We start from the raw sequence: 6,894 nt of genomic DNA on the forward strand, positions 1-6,894 counted from the left end.
ATTGTCCTATGAACAGGGTTCAGTGAAAACAAACAAACGCCTGCCGCAGAATTGGGGAAGGCTGAGTCTCTGTAAGCTCCTCTCTTTCCGGCACTGCATGGTCTGGTCAGTGCTTCAGGCTGCCCCCTTAAGGCTCAGTCCTCCGTGATCACAGAACCCAGCTCTCAAATCCCCCGGAGGCCCCAGAAATCCTGCGGTTCTCCTTTCCCCAGTCAGGGGCTGTGCCTGTCCCAAGGGACGTTGCTGTCCGCCACGGGGTCTCCCTCCAACCTTCTGGGCTCAGAGGTCTGGCAAACTTTCCTGCCCAAATCCCTGGGTTTTTTTTTTTACCTTTCCAGGGGAGTTTTGCCCTTTCTTACTGCAAACAGTCTCACCAGCTGAGTAATTTTGCCAATTCGTGGTGGGTGTTATTAGTTTCAGCTGCTCACTCCATTTGCTCCGGGACAGGACCTGGGACGCATATGCCTATATCGCTGCCATCTTCCGTCTCCCCGTAAATGCAGTTTCAAGACAAGTCCTTTAGCCCTCTCTTCTAATCAGATTGTCAGACCCTAAGGCTCTCATGTATGGAAATTCTAATCAGCTAAAATGGTGATGATCTGTTCTCTTTTTTTAAAAAAATATATTTTTACCAATTTTGGAGAGGTAGGGAGAAGGAGAGAGAGATAGAAACATCAATGATGATGGAGATCATCAATGCTGCCTCCTGCAAGTCCCACACTGGGGATCGTGAACAACTCAGGCATGTGCCCCAACTAGGAATTGAACCATGACTCCTAGTTCATAGGTCGATGCTCTACCACTGAGCCATGGTGGTGGCTCGGCCGGATCTGTTTTTAAAGGCCTTGTCCAACCTCAACAAAGTCAGGTTACTCACTTAATGTTCAATAATTTTTATTGTCTTTACCATTTATTGTGGTTGCTTAAATATAGTCAGCATTGCACCTTTCTTTAGTTCTTTTTGTTACATATTGTTTCTCATATTATTAAATTACTAGAAGCCTGTCACACGAAGATTTGCTCAATAGGCCTTCCTTCCCTTGGCTGCTGGCACCAGTTTTCCCCTAGCACCCGGGACCCAGGCCTTTGGTCCAGCCGCAGTGGAGAAGCCAACCCTCTTCAGTCTTCAGTCTTCAGTCTTCACTCTGGCCAGAGCCTTCAGTCTTTGCTCCATGCCTGCATATGCAAATTAACTGCCATATTTTCTGGGTTAATTTACATACTCATCCTGATTGGCTGGTGGGCATAGTGGAGTGACACCAATTTGAATGTTTCTCTTTTATTACTATAGATTGGATGATTGGGATCAGCATATTCTATTTCTGTTTAATCTGCCACAACCCTTGAATGTAGTGCTGGGTGCATAGTAAACACTTAAAATGACATTAAATTAATAGAAGATATGCAGAACAACAAAAATGCTAGGCAAAAGGAACACAATTAGGTAGATCAGTCTCTGCCTATACTTGGAGGTCTATTTAATGTTGTTCAACTTTAAGTGTAAACATATCTCCCTAAAAATGACACCAAACAAATAACTTCCATTGGAGTTTGTTTAAACACAGCCTATTAGAGATGATGTACCTTTCTGAAAGAATTAATTAGCTGACATTTCATTTCAGGATGATTAATTGAAGCACAAAATGAACAATCATATATTTAGTGTGTCTTTTCCATGCAAGACCCTGTATCAGTGATGTGAGAGTTTAATCCACAAAACCGGTGACTTATCCTTAAAATTATTTTGAAAGAGAAAAGCACAAAGCCCTGAGGAATATATAAGAAAATAGTTAGCCCTAACTGGTTTGGCTCAGTGGATATAGCATCAGCCTGTGGACTAAAAGGTCCCAGGTTCGATTCTGGTCAAGGGCATGTACCTTGGTTGCAGGCACATTTCCAGTAGGAGGTGTGCAGGAGGCAGCTGATCAATGTTTCTCTCTCATCGATGTTTCTAACTCTCTATCCCTCGCCCGTCCTCTCTGTAAAAAAATCAATAAAATATATATATTTTAAAATAGTTAAATAAAGCTTATTTTGCTCAGTCAAAAAGTACTCTCCCCACCCTGCCCTTGCAGCAAGAACAGACTAATGATGAATCAATCTTTGCAAACATTTGGCACTGCACATCTATTTCAAGCATTATCAGATTCTGAGTCATACTTTTGCAATTAGTTCTGCAATTTCCCCCTCATTTTATGTGAAGAATCAGACTCTTAGAAATCCTACAGTTGGTAATGCATCAGAGGTTGTCCAGGGATTCTGCTCCTTTATGTGTGTGTGTGTGTGTGTGTGTGTGTGTGCATGCACATGTGTGCACACACCATGAACTCTTTGGCAGGATGGTGAAGGCTTTGGATACCTTCGCAGAATAATCTTTTTAAAAGCATAAATTAAAATGCATAACAGTGATTCTTATTTTTTAAAGTTCAAAAACATGCAACACTAATCTATGTTGTCCCAAGTCAGGACAAGTATTACCCTTGGGGGTTCTCATTGGAAGAGAGCAGAAGGGGCCATTCTGGAGTGGTAGTAATACTGTTATTTCTTGTTCTTATGCTAATTATATATTTACTAGAGGCCTGGTGCATGTATTTCTGCACCGGTGGGGTCTCTCAGCCTGGCCTGTGCCCTCTAGCAATTTGGAACCCCTCAGGGGATGTCAGACTGTTGGTTTTGTCCCGATCCCCTGGCCTGTGGGGATTGGGCTGAAACTGGCAGTCTGGCATCCCCTGAGGGATGTAGTAGTGCAAGAAGTGGCAGGCAGCTTGGGAGGAGCCCCAAGCCCAAGCCTGGTGCCAGACCACTCCTGCTCATGTCAGCCCCGCTCTGCCTGCTGCTGCCACCGCTTAGTAGCACTGCCACGGAAGCAGGAGAGGCTCCTGCTGCCGCAGCTGCTCTTGTCAGCCATGAGCCTTGTGTCTGGTGCCCATCAGTCAGCTGAGTGATGCTGTTGCTGTGGGAGCACACTGACCATCAGGGCGCAGCTCCTGCATTGAGCGTCTCCCCGCTGGTGGTCAGTGCGCATCATAGTGACCAGTCAACCGGTTGTTTGGTCGTTTGGTCATTGAATACCTTAGGCTTTTATATAGAGAGATGGTCACATTGTAAAATTTCATTGAGCTATACACTTATGATTTGGTACTTTTCTGGATTCAATTTCAACTTCAATGAAAATTTTAAAAATAAATGACATATAGGATTAAAAAGAAATCTGTTATATTGGATTATTTCCAAGCATACTGTTTGTCCAAGTGTTTCTTTTTCAGGCAATGTTCTTTCCAACACACAAAATGCTAGGGTTATATAGAAGATGAGGCACTCAAAAAAGGCAGCAGATTTTAATAACTACTGAATTAGCCTAATTACTCACCCTAATGTCATTTATTATTAACAACTTGAAAACTTGATAATGAAAAAGGACCATGGAAAAGTCCTTCCAAGTATATGAAACCAGATAATGGAGGAGTTTCCAAACTTCCCAGCCTACTCTGTTTTCCTATTGTTTAACATGAAGGTCACCCTGAGTTTTAAGTTAGGAATAGTCTATTTCACTGTGGAAGATAGTGGAGATGGCTAAATTCAGGGAGTTTACTGTGTTTCTTTCAGTGCCTGAAAGCTATTCTATCTTTGTCATCATGACTACTAGTCAAGGCATGCTTTATAATTTCTATAAGACTACCCAGACTACATGGCTGCCAATAAAACATGTTTTTTCTGAACACCAACACTAAGTCCCCTTTATTATGAGGTGAAGGTTAGTAAGGAATAGTATTTGGTAGGAAAGTATGTTTAAGTCAACTCTAAAGAAATGGTTTCTTTGCAGCATTTACTGCTGGGCTAATATTTTGCTGTTACTACATTTAGGAAATAGAAGTCTCTCTAGATTCATAATTTAACTCTGCTCTTTCTCCCTCCTCTCCCCACCTTTCCTCTCTTCCTCCCTGCTCTGCTCCCCTCTCCTCTCCTTTCTTCCCCTCTCCTTCTTTACTCTCTCCTCTCCTCAGAGTGTTTTAAAGTGTAAGACTTCTTTATTGTAATGTATAAAGACTGTCCATACATATCACTTACAGGTGGTACTGTTTCATTACTAATTTTATCTTGGGATAGTGTAATTTATCAGCATTTTAATAGTCACTCTCAGATTTTCATATCCCATTTATTTTTGCCCTTAGCTCAAGACTAGAGCTACATCTCAGAGCACTGATGAAAGGAATATGCTTTCCATCTATGCTCCAAGTATAGCAGACTGAAACTGCTAGGCCTCATGTCACATGAACCACAGTGTAAAAAACTTTTTATAATTTCCATGTGTCTCAGAAAATCTGTTTTAGAACTCTCAGAAGGCCAAAAGAGAAAGCTTTGACTCCTTTCTTGAAAAAGATCCAAGTAATTACATGAATGTGTTTGTTTATATTTATACACACACACACACACACAGACACACACACAAACCATAGATAGCCTTTAGCTCTTTATATATTAACTAGAGGCCTGGTGCACAAAATTTGTGGACAGGTAGGGTCCCTCGGCCTGATCAGTGATCAGGGCTGATCTGTGGAGCGACTAGCGGTGATCAGGGGAACTGCTTCCATCCACCTTGGCCTGGCTCTGCCCACTCACAGCCCCCCTGCAACTGCCACCACCAGTCTCCATCTGTGGGGTGATTAGAGGGTGATCGGGGCCCTCGCTTGCACCCACGTTGGCCTGGTGCTGCCTGCTCTCTTGCTCCACCATCCTGACATGGTCCTGCACTCCTTGGGGCCCATCATGTCCATGTCCGGCAGTGGCTCCACTGCTACCGACGTCAGCCATATTACATGCTGCCCCCTAGTGGTCAGTGCATGTCTAACTCCCAGGTGATCGAACTCCCACCCATGAGAACAATTTGCATATTAGCCTTTTATTATGTAGGATGAATTAAGCTTTTGCACATATTGTAAATGTGTTCCCAAATGTTGCATTTGCCTAATAATATTTTTCAAAATATATTTTAAAAGTTTAGAAAGTAGTCCAATGTATCAATATATTCTTTTTAACTTTCATATTTTCATAACAGTAGTCACTCCCTACTTCACACTTATAGGAATAGTTCTCTGGATACTCTTCTGGGATTTTTCAGGTTTTATCTCTTACATTTAAAACTTCACTGCCGAAACCGGTTTGGCTCAGTGGATAGAGCGTCAGCCTGCAGACTGAAAGGTCCCAGGTTCGATTCCTGTCAAGGGCATGTACCTGGGTTGCAGGCAATTCCCCAGTGGGGGATGTGCAGGAGGCAGCTGATTGATGTTTCTCTCTCATCGATGTTTCTAACTATCTCTCTCCCTTCCTCTCTGTAAAAAATCAATAAAATATATTAAAAAAATAAAACTGTACTGTACCTGGCATATATTCTAGTGCATTGGATGCAATACAAATTGGATTTTTCAAAATTATTAGTCAAATATCTCCAAAAACTGATTTGAGGTGCTACCTCTACTATATCTTCAGTTAAAAATATGTACTTTTAGCTTGGCTGGCATGGCTCAGCATCTACCTATGATTGAGCACCTATCAATGAACCAGGAGGTCACGGTATATGTGGGCTCAATCCCCAGTGTAGGGTGGGCAGGAGGCAGCAAATCACTGATTCTCTCATCATTGATGTTTCTATCTCTCTCTCCCTCTCCTTTCCACTCTAAAATCAATAAATTATTTTTTAAAATATGTACTTTTATATGTTTGAAATTGGAAATTTCTTGTCTTTAGAAATGCACATGTCCTTTGACTTAGCAATTTCATTTCTAGTTATGTATACTAAGGAAAATCATAGATAAGTATAAAGCCTCAGCTATAAGAATGTTAATCATAGCATCCTATATAATAAAAGCCTAATGTGTTAAGTATCCGGTCATCTGGTTGGCCGTTTAACCAATCAAAGCGTAATATGCTAATGATATGTTAAGGCTGCTCAACTGCTCGCTATGACATGAACTTACCACTAGGGGGAAACTAGTTGATCAGTCGACCAGTCACTATCATGTGCACTGACCACCAGGGGGAAGACACTCCAACCAATAGGTGTGCTTGCTGCTAAGGTCTGGCCAATTGGGACTGAGTGAGATGAGCCAGACACACCATGGAGCCCTCCCATGGTCCTTCCCTGGCTGGCCAACTTCCTGCATCCCTCTTCGGCCCCAATCATGCACCAGTGGGGTCCCTTGGCCTGGCCTGCACCCTCTCACAATCTGGGACCCCTCAGGGGATGTTGGAGAGCCGGTTTCAGACCGATCCCGCAGGTCAGGCCAAGGGACCCCACTGGTGCACAAATTCTTGCACTGAGCCTCTAGTTATTTATCAAAACTTACATTTTAAACAACCTAAACTGTCTAACAATAGGGGAGTAACAGAGTAAATTATGATAGAGCCAGTCGATATGAATAAAGCTGTTAGAGATATGAAAAATATTTATGATATTGATAAATGAAAATAAGAAGTTATAACAAAGTAGTATGCACAGTATCATCATATGTAAATTATAAATATATAATCATACATAAAAACTATTGGGAGGATATGCCTCCCAAAATGTTAGGGATTGTGGAATTATGGGTAATTTACTATAATTAGTACTTTTCTGTATTTTCCTACTTTTCACAATAAAGATATATTATGCTTTAATCAGGAAATTATGTTTTATTTTTAAATTAAATAAAATTCACAATATTTCCATTTTAATAGGGAGTAACCAAACTGAAATCTGAGATATAGAATTTATTGCTTATCATTTTAAACATGTTTTAAGCATTATAAAGTGAAAATCTCTTTACAGAAAGGAGCATATATATTTTTCTCCTCCTTGACTCTATCACTATGGTCATTTACATATATATGTCCTATTATTAAAATTAATGCTTT

This window comes from Myotis davidii, unplaced genomic scaffold, assembly GCF_000327345.1.
Source record: "Myotis davidii unplaced genomic scaffold, ASM32734v1 scaffold215, whole genome shotgun sequence".
NCBI lineage: Eukaryota > Metazoa > Chordata > Mammalia > Chiroptera > Vespertilionidae > Myotis > Myotis davidii.